The sequence below is a fragment of the Chrysochloris asiatica genome, unplaced genomic scaffold (assembly GCF_000296735.1).
Source record: "Chrysochloris asiatica unplaced genomic scaffold, ChrAsi1.0 scaffold00004, whole genome shotgun sequence".
NCBI lineage: Eukaryota > Metazoa > Chordata > Mammalia > Afrosoricida > Chrysochloridae > Chrysochloris > Chrysochloris asiatica.
In genome coordinates, this window is record NW_006408522.1 from 43,243,094 (window position 1) to 43,259,620 (window position 16,527).

Here is a 16,527-nt window from a genome sequence, read left to right on the forward strand (position 1 = left end):
CTATTTTGGGTAGCCAATGTCCAAGTTGCCCATCCCTGTCTACTCTGTGTATGGAGGGTGTGGGAATGATCCTCGCTGTAACGATTTGTTCCCTCTTTTGAGTTACTGCATCCATAGGTGTAGATCAAGTTCATCAAATTGTATCAGATTACTCTTTTTTCACTCTTCTTTCTTCTTCTAGTTGAGCTCTGTTCATCCAGCCATTGAAGCCAAGTCAAGTGGGTATTATCTGCAAGTGTGGGTGTTCTTGTGCATATGCCCTCTCTTCTTATCAGCGGGACCCTTCACTCTCCACTCTAGTCCTCTGTGGCTATGTCACTGACTCTGGGCCCATGAGTCCCCAGGTCTTGCCATACTGCTGGCCAATCAGGTATCCACCCGGCTTAACAGGACTGTGCAAAGGCTTTTAACTGTGTGGATCATAACATGCTCTGAACAGCATTGTGGAGAATGAGTATTCCAGAACACTTAATTGTGCTCATGAGGAACCTGTACATAGACCAAGAGGCAGTTGTTCAAACAGAACAAGGGGATTCTTTCACCATACTTACCCAGTCTGTGTGCTGAGCAAGTAATTTGGGAAACTGGATTATATGATAAAAAATGTGGAATCAGTATTGGAGGAAAACGAATTAACAAGGGCATGCTTTCTGGAAATGAAGAAAAGTTAAAATATTTGCTGATGCAAGTCAAAGACCACAGCCCTCAGTATAGATTGCACCTCAAAATAAACAAAACAAAAAGCCTCACCAATAGATCAATAAATAACACCAAGATAAAAATGGAGGAAAGGTTTACATTGTTAAAGACTTTATCTTGCTTGGATCCATGATCAATGCTCATGGAAGCAGCTGTCAAGAAATCTAAGGATGTATTACATTAGGCAAATCTGCTGCATATGACCACTTTAAAATGTTCAAGAGCAAAGACACCATTTTTGGACTAAGGTGTGCCTGACCCAAGCCATAGTATTTTCAATAGCCGCATATTCATGTGAAAGTTGGACTATGAATAAAGAAGATTTGATGCATTTGAAATACGGTGTTGAAGAACAATATTAAAAGTACCCTGGATTTCCAGAGGAACAAACAAATCTTTGTGGAAAAAAGTACAGCTACAGTGCTCCTTAGAAGCCAGGATGATGAGACTTCATCTCTTATACTTTGGACATATTATCTGAGGGAACAGTCACTGGAGAAGGACACCATGCATGGTAAAGTGAAGACCACGAATGAAATCGATAGGGACAGTGACAGCGGCAATGGATTCATGCACAACAATTGTGAGGCTAGCACAGACTGGGTTGTGTTTTGTTCTATTGTACATGGGGTCTCTATGAGTTGGAGGTGACTTTACTGCACCTAACATCAAGAATAGTTGAATGTCAACCAATTATTTTTGGTATCATGACTATGTATTCCTTCCATCTCTTTTGATGCTTCTTGTATCATTTAATATTTTCTTCATAAAATTCTTCAATATTGCAACTTGAGGCTTGAATTTTTTTCTTCAGCTTTTTCAGCCTGAGAAATGCTGAATTTGCTTTTGTACATTTTATTATAATATTTTACTTTGTCTTCTAGTGCTGAGCTTTGAAATCTGCTGTTCAGTTCTTTTACATTATCATGTCTTGCTTCCTCTTTAGATACTTTGCATTCACAAGCAAGTTTCAGAGTGTCTTCTGACATCCATGGTTGTCTTTTCTTTCTTTTCTGACTTTTTAATAGCCATTTGCTTGCTTCATATATTATTATATCCTTGATATCATCCCACAGCTCATCTGATCTATAGTCATAGCATTCAGTATGTCAAATCTATTCTGAAAATAATCACTAAATTCAGGCAGGCTATACTGAAGAACGGAGTCCTGGTGTGGCGCTGTGGGTAAATGCACTAGACTGCAAAGTCAGTTTGAACTGCAAGGCTTATGGTTCAAGCTCACCAGTCTCTCCTCAGAAACCCTCTAAGGTCGCTATGGGTCAGAACTGACTCCATGGCATTTAACAGCAACAAAAACAACAATACTGTAGGACATATTTTGACTCATGGGCTTGTTTTAACTTTCTTCAGCTTCAAGTTGAACTTGCAATGAGCAATTGATGGTATTTTCCACAGTGGGCTCCTGAATTGTAGTTACTGGTGATACTGATTCTTGTGTATTCTGTCCAGCTAAGTCCACATGTAAAGTCGCCATGATGCTGTAGGAAAAAGGTATTTGCAAAAATAAGATGTTGGTCTTGTAAAATTTTATCATGCGATCACCAGTGTTTCTATTATGAAGGTCATATTTTCCAACTACTAATCCTTCTCCTTTGTTTCCAACTTTCACATTCCAATAACCAGTAATTATCAATTTATCTTAATTGCATGTTTGAGCCACTTCAGACTACAGAAGTTGGTAAAAAAAACAAAACAAAAACAAATTTCAGTTTCTTCTTTGGTGTTAGTGGTTGGCATGTAAATTTGAATAATAGTTATATTAACTGGTCTTTCTTGTAAGTGTATGAATATTATCCTATCACTGACAGTGTTGTACTTCAGGATCTTGAAATGTTCTCTTTGACAATGAATGTGGTGGCATTCCCCTTCAATTTGTCCTTCCTGACGTTGTATACCATATGATTATCCACTTCAAAATGGCCGATATCAGTCCATTTCTGCTGACTAATGCCTAGGATATCAATCTTTATGCACTGCATTTCATTTTTGGCAATTCCAATTATCCTAGATTCATACTTTGTACATTCCACAGTCTGATTATTAATGGATGTTTGCTCTGATATAATTTCTTCTCATATTGAGTCATGCTACATCAGCAAATGGTGGCCCTGAACGCTTTGTTGTTGTTGTTGTTGTCAGGTGCCATCGAGTCGGACCTGACTCATGCCGACCCCATGCACAGCAGAACGAAACAATGTCCGATCCTGGGCCAACCTCACTACCGCTGCCACACTTGAGTCCATCAATGATGCCACCTGGCCGATCCATCTCGTTAGGGGTCTTCCTCTTTTTCTCTGACCCTCCACCTTACCCAGCATGACATCCTTCTCCAACAATTGTTTCCTCCGGACAATATGTCCAAAGTATGAGAGACGAAGCTTAGCCAAGGTGCACTCTGGCTGCACTTCTTCCAAAACAGATCTATTGGTTCTTTTGGCAGTCCATGGCACTTTCAGTATTCTCCTCCAACACCACAACTCAAAGGCATCAGTTCTTCTACGATCTTCCTTATTCACTGTCCAGCTTTCACATGCATGAGGCTATTGAAAACACCATGGCCTGGGTCAGGCGCACCTTAGTCCTCAAGCTGACATCTCTGCTCTTCAATACTTTAAAAAGTTCCTGTGCAGCAGATTTGCCCAATGCATACATCGTCTGATCTCTTGACTACTGCTTCTGCGAGTGTTGATGGTTGATCCAAGAAGATTGAAGTCCTTGACAACTTCAATCTTTTCTCCATTGATAAAAATGTTGTTTATTGGTCCAGTGGTGAAGATTTTTTTCTTCTTTACATTGAGATGTAATCCATATCGAAGGCTGTGCTCTTTGATCTTCATAAGTAAATGTTTCAAGTCCTCTTCACTTTCAGCAAGCAAGGTTGTATCATCTGCATATCTTTACTACATCCATATCATTAAGGTCAACTCTACTTCAAGGATTCATCTCTTCCCCGGTTGTATTTTGAGTACCTTCTAACTGGAGGGTCTCAACTTTTGGCATTTTATCAGATCATATTCTACTGCTATTTATAATGTTTTCACTGGTCAATTTTTTGAGATTGTCAGGTCCTTCCTTCTTGTCTTAGTCAGGAAACTCTGCTCCAACATGTCCATGACCCTGCTGGTATTCAAAATAGGTACCAGTGGTCTAGCTGCCATCCGCATAACCACATGGAAGCCATCGCAGTATGACAAACTGATGAATGAGTGGTGGTGGATCTGATTAGACTGAACAATAACAAAGAGCGAGGTGCGTGATCAGTCTATATTAGCCGCCTTCACAGTATTAATTTCTTAACTAGTTTATAGAGGTGAGATGGTGGTGTTTCAGTTACAGAAAGACCTCCCTGGGAACAACAGTCTGGTGACTTTTCTTAAATTCTAAGATAGCCTATGTAGCAATAGGGGGTGGGACTGGGGCTTTAGGCAGAAACAACTTCACTGAGCTCTTTAAACTCAGTGTGTTCCTACGTACAACAGGGCCTTTGCAGAGAAAGGAACCTAACTTCTCATTTTCTCTCAAATTTCTGCACAAGTCTCACATCCTCAGGAAAATCTAAATCCCTGACCAAGGCTTGGAACTTCGTATTTACCCACATCTCACACATGCAGTTTTAAACTTATTTGTGGGATTATTTTATTAAGCTTGATACCTTTAGTAGACTAGTCTCCATGCAACAGCAGTTATTCCTGATTTGTTTACCATTGTATCTCCAGTACACTGCATGACATTATAGTAATTTCTCAGCAGAAATAAATGGAATGAATTAGTGATATCAGAGCTATCAAATATTGATAAGCCTCCCCTTCCAATGTTGGCCTTAAAGAGAGAATGCTGTAAATCTGAAGTCTAAAAGGAAAGACATATTTTAAAACTGTATTAATGGCAGTAGTAGTAAGCAGAACGATATGTATGGGATGGAAATTTTTAGGTCAGCAACATCCTGGCTAGTACCCACTTCCATCAAAGGGTGGTCCTACCTGAATGAATGACTACAGAAATGGTGTAGTGCTGTAGGATAAGCATTGGACTGATACCCGAAAGGTCAGCAGTTCAAACCCACCAGCCACTCCTCAGAAACCCTATACAGAGCCACTATGAGTCCAAACCTACTCCACGGCACTTAACAACAACAATATAGCTCTTTTAAGTACCTGGGGATGCAGGGTGAACCCTTGAGAGAAGAGATACTTTTGGGGTGAGGAAGGGATGAGAGGAGAGAAAGGTAGGGAGCAGCACTGGAGCATTCTGAAGCAGGGAAACAATAGGTCAAATAGAAGATAGATTCAAGAATTGGAGCACTGCTCGGAATGCAATCAGACAAAGACCATTAATTGGGAAAAGATGGAGTTAGCCAAAGCTGGAGCTCTTCCCTATGCAAGTATCAACCAAGACAAATATTATAAGACTCCAAATACATATTTGGAGTTCTGGCGTGATGCTGTAGGATAAACACTGGACCGCCAACAGCAAGGTTGGCAATTCAAACCCACCAGGCTTATACAGGGTCTCTATGAGTCAGAACCAACTCGACGACACTTAACAACAACAAAAGACAGATTTAGGCCACCTTGAAAAAAAGTCATAATGAAATCTGTAGAGAAGATTTCATTCTGTTTCCATTTGAATTCTGTTCCAGTCAGGAACACCATTACATTTCTTCCACACCCACCCCACTGTGTATTTCCAGCACATACTTTTTATTTATCTTGTTAAGACCTGCATGTGAGAAGGGATTTTTTGTCTTTACTGGATCATCATTCAATAGCAGAGTGGGACATCTCTAAGCAATCACTGAGCCTCATCTTTCTGTCAGAAAGGAATTCAGTGACTCACCTCTTGCAACATCATTAACTCCTTCAGTCCAAGAGGACACTGGCCAGTGTTTTGGGAAAAGTAATTTACTGAAAGGTGCCCTTGTGGCAGAAAGACTTAACACACATGAAAGAGAAAAAAACATATATTCTATTGCTTCTCCTCTGAATGCTGGAAACAATTAGGATTAATTATGTGTTTTTATATGGTAGTGATATGAATTTCAATGACATATAGGAAAAGAGGATAAGCCTATTTTTTAAGGAAAATAGTTCCAATTTAGATACAGTATAGCTATACAATGTCATTATGAGCTATGAGCAGGAGATAACTAAATTATTCATATTATAATTTTATTTATATTCTATTCTTTATTTTTCCTGTAAAATTTCCCTATTTGTTATTAAAACTAGCATGTTTTGTAAAGAGATTTATGTTAATTACACAGAAAGATGCCTTAGTCATAGCAAATCCTGTAGTGAATTTCAGCCTTTTTAAATGTGTAATCTCTATGGTGTAGAATATTTCTTGCTAATGGTTCATGTTGTCTATATATCTAGTGATCCTTGAACCCTATGTTCATTATTATGGTTATAACTGTACCCAAATGGGAACATATTATTAAAATATGAGGTAATGATTGAAGAAACTAGATATAATTATGCCGGCAAAGGAAAACAAACCTTTGAAGACTAAGTTTTTTCAAAGACAAAATAATACCTTTAAAATGTTATACTCAACGTAAACACATATGACAAATGAGAAATGCCAGTTTTTAGAGAAAGAGGGGGAGACAAAACTCAGTATCAAAGGTTATCTCAAAAAAGTTGCTCACTTCTAAACTAATGTTGATTTTTTTTAATGGGACGTTTCCCAGGATTTCCTTTTGATAAATTTGAAATTTTAAAAAAACAAAAAAAAATTCACACAAATAAATGAAATAGAAAATCAATTTTGCTTCAATAAGCTCTAAATCGTGATCCTACCAATTGAGTAGTATCATTGCTTATTTTGTGGTATTAGCCTTTAGCTCAGTAGGCCTGTTTCTGTGTCATGAAGGATTTGTTGTAGTTGTGAAGTACTATCAAGTTGATTCCAATAAATAGCAACCTTGTGAAGGGTTTCTAAGAAGCAACTGGTGAATTTGAACTCCTGATCATTTTGTTCGCAGTCCAGTGCTGATCCTACAGCACCAGGATAGCAGCCTGGAAAAATAATGAAGACTAGTCCCTTTCACCAGAGGAATCAGTTTCAATATCATATCATATCAAGATGCAGAAATTTCAGGTCACACAACAGAGACCAAGATTGGGGGAGCTGATCTTAAGCTAGATGGTCTTGTAGAATGAGCAAGAGTGTATCAGTGGTCTACTACATTTCCTTCTAGGAGGGGATTTACTTATATTTATTATTAGAACCAGGCAGAGAATTTACATGTGTAGAATATTTTTTAATGTAATAATAGCTTAATAATAACGTAATAGCAGCTTAATAATAATGTAATAGCAGCTTCATAATAAGGACAGATGTTTGGAAAGTTTATTTGTTTTATATATAAGTATAAAGAATATGTTTTTAGAATCATAACCTTTTTTTCCCAAAATACTTTCTTACAAAAAAAAATAATAATAATGTATTTAGGAAAGTACATTTTGAAATTGCATGAACATTTAGATGTATGTGCTGATAAATGTTTTAACAGTAGTTAGTACTTCTTTTAGGTAAAAAGAAAAAAACAAAACATGTACTTATTTGAGGAAGAAAGGAAGTTAGTAGTAAATCAAATATTAGAGGAAAAGAGGGGATAATAGCCAAGGTCAGAGAAAACAAAACAAAAGGAATGGTCAGTGAAAATTGAACAAAATTACAAAAGGAGAAAATAATAATATTAAGAGATGGTAAAGCCTATCTTAGAACAGAAGGAAAAATAAGACCCTGAAAAAAAATGTATATTTTATAAGCAGATACCTTTCTGATGAATGATTCCCATTCAACTCTATCTAAACACCCTTCTTCGTGTCTGTCTGGTCATTCAGAAGCAGAAAGGCTGCACGACCGGCTTTAAGCCATAATGTATCACAACATCCTCTTCTGTAGTTGAGATGCCAGAAAAATCACATCTTGGAAAATTGGGAGGGTTGTACAGACATTAAAGGATTATGAGAGAGTCTTAGTCATTAAGTCAAAGGCAGTTACTTCTTCATACGAATATATTTTATTTAAATAAGCAAAAAATATGAAAGGAGAGTCCAAAATCCATACATAAAAACAATTCAACTATGTAATGCTGAGAAACTTTGTCATAACATAAAAAGCTTTAGACTAACTGTGTTACAACATACTTTTCTTTTGTTGTCATTTGCCTGGATTGCTAATCAGTATTTAACATACTTTGCCCACTTATTGTTGATTTTCAGGTTAGGGCATGCAGAATTTTTACCTTAAATTATTCTCAAGTCTTAAAAGTTTAAAAAGAAAAAGAAAACACGGAAGGAGTTTTTTTTGTTTTTTGTTTTTTTTTTTTTTGTAATGCTTCTGCGTTCACTTCTTTGAGGACTAGGTTAGTTTTTGCTAATGGCTTTGGAACCTCTGTAACTTTCCTTCTTGCCTGGGTGTAACTGACATGCTAGATGTTATTTCTTTAAGACAAACCTAACCTGTGTTGAGAACCTTTAATATTAATTTCATGAGAGTGGAATGGAATTTATTTTTAATTTTTTAAATCCATTTAATTATTTGGAATTATATGAACAACAATAAAAAGGTATCACTTAAACTAACAGTGATAAACATCCTAACCTTGCAGTGACAAACAGTATGACATGCACAAAAGACAGATCCATTAAGTGGTGGAGGGAGGGACGGAAGTGGGTAATTATTTGTAGCAATGCTTTTACTGTTGTTCAAATGAGACAGACTAACAGTGGCAGCAGTCATTTTGCTGAATCAAAGTCCATGTTAGTCGCATTATACACTGCCACAAAAGGTTGTTAAGGCTGGTATTAGCATGTACCACTGAGGACATTGGAAGGACTCGATCTGTCACACTAAATCGCCTTCTTGCCCTCAACCATTGAAGTCTCCAGCTCCTCTGACATGTTCTTTCATTAATGGCCTGGCCTTGACAACTGATCCTAATTGCCTCTGAACCACACTTCATGTATTATTGGTGTCTGCCTGCCCTGGTTCATGTCAACAAGCCACAGCATGCACAGGGTGTACCCAGTGCCTTTGCTGAAACGATGCTCACATCGTCAGATTCCTCTGAGGGTCTTGGGTCTCACAGGGAGTAAAGTAGAAAGCTAAAGATCTTCCTGTCTCGTTTTAGTGATGCTTTATTGACAGTTTGTGCTGAGTACTTATTAAGCTTATGTAAGAACTCACTAAAACATTAAACCCATCGTGTGACATTCCATTAAAGTACACATGTAAATACTGGCTTACATAGACCCTTATTTTAGTAAGTGGTAAAATGTGTGCTTATTGTAAAATTCTCTTTCAACTTAAGAAAGCATAGTTTGCATGCCTTGTTCTTTGATTATTTGTATCTATTTTACTCTGATGTTTATAATGGTCATAAAAGATCTATAATATTATATAGTTTCCAGCTAGAAATGTGCATTAGACCAGAACTTCCCAAAAGTAAATTATTGGAAGTTTGGATAGAATATTTGGCAGCACTTAACAACAGTAACAATCACCCTTATCAAAAGATTTGTATCTGCTGCATTTTCTAGAACTGGCTGAAATAATCAATTTTACTACATTACTTGTATTAAAAAGCCTTTATTTTATACTGACATTTCAGAAGACACTTGGAAAAGGAAAAAAAAACACAGTTTAGATACATTTCAATTTACTATTTTCTAAGATGGGCCATTTGCTTACAGCAAAATAATTTAAAATCCAAACATAGCATAGGAGATGCTCAAGATACTTACCTTTTATTTTTTTCCCTCAATACTATCTCTGCAATTTAAAATTTGCCTCATTCCTGTGACAATTTTTTACAATTACATCTCCGAACAATAATACGAGATTCTTTCAATCTTTTCATCCTCTTTTATTTATTGAAAGCAGTTTTCTAGTGAGCTTTTTAAGCATGCAAGTTCTACTCGTGATCATAAAAAATAAATCATAGAAGCTCTTTGGTGCTAGGTATCATTTAGCCTAATCTAGACAGTGACATTTGGGCCACTAACAGCATAATCATGGTTATTGCTACAAATTGCTCCATGTTTGAGTTTTAATGTTATAAGTAAATTATGCCACCGGATAAAATATATGTTTCTTTGGGAATTAAACATGTTTATTTCAGCAGTGTGGCTATGGAATATCACATTGGCTTCAGGCTTCTTTCACGTAGTAATACTGCCACCTTCTGAAACCCACAAGAATTGTGCTCAAGATGAGCTCATTCTCAGACTTTCTCAGGTAGCCGTTTGCAGTGATTCAGAAGCAAAAAAAATTCAATCTAAAGCATCCACATCTAGAAGCTGTTTGGTTTTTAACATATAAATGATATGTTTGTTTTTAACTATTCATTTTGAATAGCTAGAAATGAATAAAACTATCCAACAGACCTTAAAAATACCCTGTCTTCTTTTCACTTGATTCCCAAATACCTCATCTTTTCTAGGCTTTAGAACCATCTTGGTTGGGGATATGAAGTTTTCAGTCAAACAGCTTAACTGAGGCAAAGTTAATTCTGGCATGGAAGTTACACAGCAAAACAGTTGCCAGGCGTAAGTGGGACAGCAGTGACCACAGCCGGGATAGTGAGAAGGGGATGGCAAATGTTGTTTTCCTATCATTCAATCAGACAATGTGCCCTTGAGCAGAACAGCAAGCCCTCCTCGTTTTTTTTTTCAGAGTTAGTGAGATTAGCATGAAGCCTTTAAAGCAGGATGATGGGATTTGTCATAATTTGCATTGTCCTGGAAAAATCCAGGTTGATAGAGTGATGCAGCTTGGAGTATGCCATGTCCCACGGGCAGGTCACAAAGGAAGCTTGGCAGAAATAATCCTGTGATATGTGTGTCAGTTGCAAATGCTTCATAAATGATTTGTCTAAAACCAAATAAGTAGAAAAAGTAGGGTCATTGTGGAAACATCTCCAAGAATTGGGAATGTCATCCTTTAATACCACAGTTTCTATTATTAAGTGAAAATACATACAAATGAATGAGTTCATTTATCTTTTTGGTCTTAACGTCCCACAGCCTTACTGGTAAGTAAGTGTTCCCTTTTTCCAAGGTCTAAGAGTAAAATCTTGGAAAATACATGTATGTACTTGCAAGGTTTATTTATGGAAATGCCTTACAGAAATTATTAAATACAGCCACATTAGGAAAGGTTTTCTGCGAGATTGTTTCTGACCTTGATAATGTTCCCAAACTGTAGATAGGAAAGGATGTAGTTGACAAATGAATATGACAGTGTTGTTTATCTGCAGCAGCATTTCTGAAAATGGGCATGCAGAATTCAGACAGGCCGGGTTGGGGGTAGGGGGGCATGCTTATTGAGCAGAGCAGAGCAAGAAGAAAAGGTCCAGTGTCAGGAATTGGCCATGGTTTATTTATAGAGCGCCTGACAGTAATGCCACTATCTTTGATATTTAGAAATTTCTTCTATCCAAGAACATTATAACTAGCATTTGCAGGCTATGTTGCTTATCGTTTCAATATTTGCTTCTGTTTCACAAAGACATTTTACAACGTCTCCTTTATTTGTCTTTCTTTCTACATTTCAAACAAAAGATTAATGCTAGCGGTTCAGTAACACTGATTTTTTATGACAGTTGAACATTTGTGGACTGAGGGTCTAGTAAAAACAAAAAAGTAAGGAGTTTAGGAAAGTGAAAAAAGTCACTTGTATCAAACTTATAATAAAAATATTTCTTCTTACTACAGTGTTAGATAGGAAGAAAACTCTCTTTTTTTTCTCAGATGGTTATAATTGTAGAATTAGGTTTTATGAAAAGTAAAATTACCTTAGGGCACAGCTCAACATGAGTAAATCTTTCAACACCCAGTATCTGGAAACATGATCCACATGAAACTAATGTTGCCCTCCAATTACAAGTAGATCAAGAAGAACTGTGTGAAGTTTCAAAAAAGTATTATTTATTGAGTTCTATAACATGAAAGTGACTCTGAATAATGTTAGTTCAGGCCATTTAAAATAATTTGTTGTTTGAAAAATAATAGCTTCTATATAACCCTCATATGTTTAAAAACTTGCCCTCCTGTCTGTATTCTTTAGAACAGATTCCTTTCAAATAAATTGGTTACTAATCAGAGATAATAATTGCTTTATGGTGTCAATTGTCAAAAACTAGGTTTTTTTATGGATATTATTTCCCTAATAAATCATCTATTGACTTATTAAAAGTTTGGGGTAGTTTTTTGTTTTTTTTAATGAATCCTGTTTGCTGGGTTGTAACTTTCAGTCCAATTTTAGTGCGGTGGTTATAAGTAGATGTTTTATGCAATCGTTGTTTTAGTAAGCGTTGGCATTGGAGACCACAATTTTATTTTGTCTTATGCCATATTTTAACTGGTTTTTTTTTCTCTTGTCTTCTTTTTACTGAATGCTATAGTGCAAACGGTAGGCACCTGTTGCTGCTCCCAAGAAATGTTTGTAGTACCAGTAGCTTGTCTTGTTTTGATCTTTTCAATACTTTTCCTCAAATGGCAAAGGCTGTTATATAATCTTCAGGGGCAGAGGTCATGGGCCTGTTAGCTTTTCTTGTTTTGTATTTGAAGAAAATTGTGATTTGTTGTTGCTGTTAAGTACCGTTGAGTTGGTTCTGACTCATAGCGACCCTGTATAGGTTTCTGAGGTGTGGCTAGTGGATTAGAACTGCTGACATTGTGGTAGTCCAGTGCTTATCCTACAGTGACACACCAAAAACTTATTCTAGGTAATGAAAAATCTTTTTCAAATAAGTATCCATATCACCACCCACCCACAAAAGTTTAATAGTCTAAGTGTCTACATTTTTTTATATACAAAAGTTTCTATATTGAATAAGCAGGAAAGTGTAGTTGATAGATCCAATCTTGCAGTACCTTTAAACTTCAAGATTCTGTTGTTCTGTGTTGTTGTTGTTGTTGTCAAGTGCCATCGAGTCAATTCTGACTCATAGCGACCCTGTATAGTGTTTCCAAGGAGCAGCTGGTGAGCTTGAACAACCAACCTTGCAGTTCAAACAGCTTTGCAGTCTGGCGCATTAACCCACAGCGCCATACCAGGACTCTGTTGTTCTGTGTAGTGACCACTATTCTATCACTACTAGCTTAACTCTTGATGTACTATGAACTGTCTATTCAGTCATTCACTCAGTTGGTATGTGGTCCTACTGTTTTTGGTGTCCTTGCTATGTCCTATCTATGAAGGATACTGTAGCTTTATTTCCAATAGGAATGGAGAATGAAGTAAGTAGGGAAGGCCCAATCAACTAATGTAATCAAGAGGTATTTATCAGGCCAAGTGCCTCTTCCAGAGTTAATGTCATTGACACTCTGGGAATGAGTTTCAGAAAATGAAGAGATAGCTAAAAGAATTAGCTCATTAACATGCTGTCATCACATCTGGACTGGATCCACATCACAACGCCTGCCTGGAAATCCACTGCTGCGGCATGACCAAAGGACCTGGGAATCCGCGCATTTTCACTGAAGGGCACCCAGCTCGTGGTTACCTGGGAATTCGCATGTTTTAACTGAAGGGCACCCAGCTCGTGGTTACCTGAGAATCCTCGTGTTTTAACTGAAGGGCACCCAGCTCGTGGTTCTTTGTCCACCTACACTGTGAATCAACTCAAATCACCAATTTATCTGACAATAAAATGATTTTATTTGTCCAGGATTGTTGACTTTAGGAAGCAAACTATACTCGTTCTCCATTATGCATTTGCTATACTTGGATTCTTTTTCCATTCTGTACCAGCTGCAACAGCTAACTCTTTGAAGTCTATTGTCATTGGATAGGTTTTTGTTTTTTTTTTAAGGATTTTCTGTAGTGGACAAGGAAAAATAATAAAAAATAAAATGATAACTGAGTAACCAAAGAATCTCATAAAACCAATATAATCGAAGGAAAAATATGCCATCTCCTATGAGTGTTTCAGGAAGACAGGTGACTTCCATAAGTAAACAAGGATGTTATCTAAAATATAATCCAATGGATTTGATGTGAAATATTTCCCTCTAAATATAATGAGAACAGACTGTTATTGCTTTATCATTTGTATTGAAATTTTTAATTTAGAAAGTATTGCTTTCAAGACAAATATAGCTGCTATACATTCTTGACACACTTTTAGAAATGTAAAATAACTTAGGAAGAAGAAATCAAGGCTAGGACAATTGTTGTTCATGTGGTGGAGATGGTTCTGACTCACAGCAACCCTGCCTAGGGTTTCCAAAGAGTGGTGAGGGGTTTGAACTGTCAACCTTGTGGTTAGCAATCAGGTGCTTATTCTACAATGCTAAACCAGGATAGAATATGCTAATTTTAGATATAGTTTGTTGGAGTTTTTTCTGCCACTAGAGCTGATGGTATTAATGAATTTCAATATGTATAAATATAGGAGGACTCATCCATGATCTTCCCTTCTATTTACATCATAAGTTTGCTTTCTTTTAATGAAGAAGTCACTGAACTTATTTCTAACTCAAACTTGGCATACAAATCCTGACTTTTTTTACTAGGGCCATAGTGGAAAGGGAGTCCTTGTGTGGCTCTGTTGGTTAATGCCCGGATGCAAAGTCCGCTTGAACCAGAAGGCCGGCAGTTCAAGTTCACCAGCTGCTCCTCGGAAACCCTATTCAGGGTCGCTATGGGTTGCAACCTGACTCTACAGCACTTAACAACAACAACATAGTGGAAAGAACATTGTTCTTATTCTCATGCATTCTTACTGTTCTAACTTCATTCTCCGTGTTGTTGTTAAGTACCATCAAGTTGGTTCCAGCTCGTAATAACCACGTACAGGGTTTCTGAGGAACTGCTGGTGAGTTTAAAACAAAGACCTAGTGACTAGCAGTCCAGTGCTTATCCTTTAGCTCATGCCCCTACCCCCAAATAATAGTGGAAGTTCGTTTAATTATTATAAAATAATTTATATCTGCATCCTAGTAGTGTAATGGATTAAGAGTTGGGCTGCTATCTGCAAGGTCAGCAGTTCAAATCTACACAGGAAAAGATGAGGTGTTCAGCTGCTGTAAAGACTAGCAGTCTCAGACCCTATGTTGGTGTTGTTTTGTGCCGTGGAGTCGGTTCCAACTCATAGCAACCCTGTACAGGGTTTCCAAGGCTGTAAATCTTTACGGGAGCAGAATGCCTCATCTTTCTCCTGCGGAACAGCTGGTAGTTTCGAACTACAGACCTTAAGGTTCACAGCCTGATTCATAACCATTACGCTACTAGAGCTCCTTAGGTTGGTGTTGTTACTAATTGCCATTGAGTCAGTTCTGACTCATAGCAACAAAATGTCTAGGGTTTCTAAGGTTCAGCTGGTGGGCTTGAACTGCTAGCCTTGTGGTTCACAGTCCAATGCTGATCCTATAGCACCACACCAGAAGTCCAAAACACTACTATGTATGTCTCAATATAGACATTTGTTTAAGTTCATGGAAAAATTCTGTTATCTTTTCATTCCATTTTCCCACGAACCTTTTGAATTCCCCTCATGTGTAATATGTTATGATCTTGTATTATAAAATAAATCTGAAGTTATAAAATAATCAGTGAGTTCTCATATTTTTTTAAAGCTTTTACTGAGAATTGAGTGATAGTTTACAAGAGAGAACATCCGTTTCTCACTCATCCTATCATATTTTGCTTCATTGCAATGATTACAATCCCCTCCATGCATCATCATTTAACAGTATATGCTTCTATTCCCTCTGTTTTTTGTTTTTGATGTACACAAAAACACTTAGGAATATATAATCTTTTAAACAACCAAAGAGCACACTCTGCAAGCCAGGCTCCTGGCTACCAGCACGCAGCATTTCTCTTGCCATGAGTCTAAAGTCCTCAGCTGCTCTGTCTCTCCATGCCATCATTTCTGCTTCCATCTCTGGTGTTGCTGCTTCTCTAGGTAGGGTCCCACATTCTGCTCATGCTCTTCTCTATTGATGGTCCTAGGGTCTTCTGTTCCTGAAATATAAGATTAACTACTCCTTCCTTTATGCCACAAAATGTCTACCTTTACAGTTGTGACCATTGCAGTTAGTCATAACAACTACTCACTATTGAATCAAAAGAATCCTATCCCCATCTCCTTTGACAAGACCCATCTAGACAAGATGAAAAGTATTCATGGGGATTGTACTTTTCACCATACACTCTAAAACTAAACTCCCTCTTGAAAAGTTGTAAACCAGTCACTTTGTGCCTTATAGTCCCCCACCCCCAATTTTAGGTAGCCAATGTCTAAGTTGCTGTCCCTATCAACCCTATATATCGAGGAGATAGGCTTAATCCTTGATGTGAAGATTCCTTCCCTCTTGGTTGGTATTTTGAGGTACTACATCCATAAGTGTAAGGAGCTCTGGTAGCATAGTGGTTACTAATTGGACTGCAAACCACAAGGTCAGTGGTTCAAAACTAACAGCTGTTCCGCAGGAGAAAGATGAGGCTTTCTGCTTCCGTAAAGATTTATAACCTCAGAAACCCTGTACAGGGTTGCTATGAGTCGGAACTGACTCCACGGCACATAAGCGCCACCACCACATCCATAAGTATAGGTCAAGTTCATCAAATTGTAGCAATTTACACTTACTTCCTTTATTAAATTTCTTTATCTTCCTCTAGTCGAGCTCTGGTCATCAAGCCATTGAAGCTAGGTCAAATGGGGACTATCTGCAAGTTTGGGCATTGTTGTACATCTCCCCTCACTTCATATCAGCTGCATGCTTCACTCTCAGCTCTAGCTCTTCATGGGTAAGCCAGTGTCCATGGGCTCATGAGTTCCCAAGT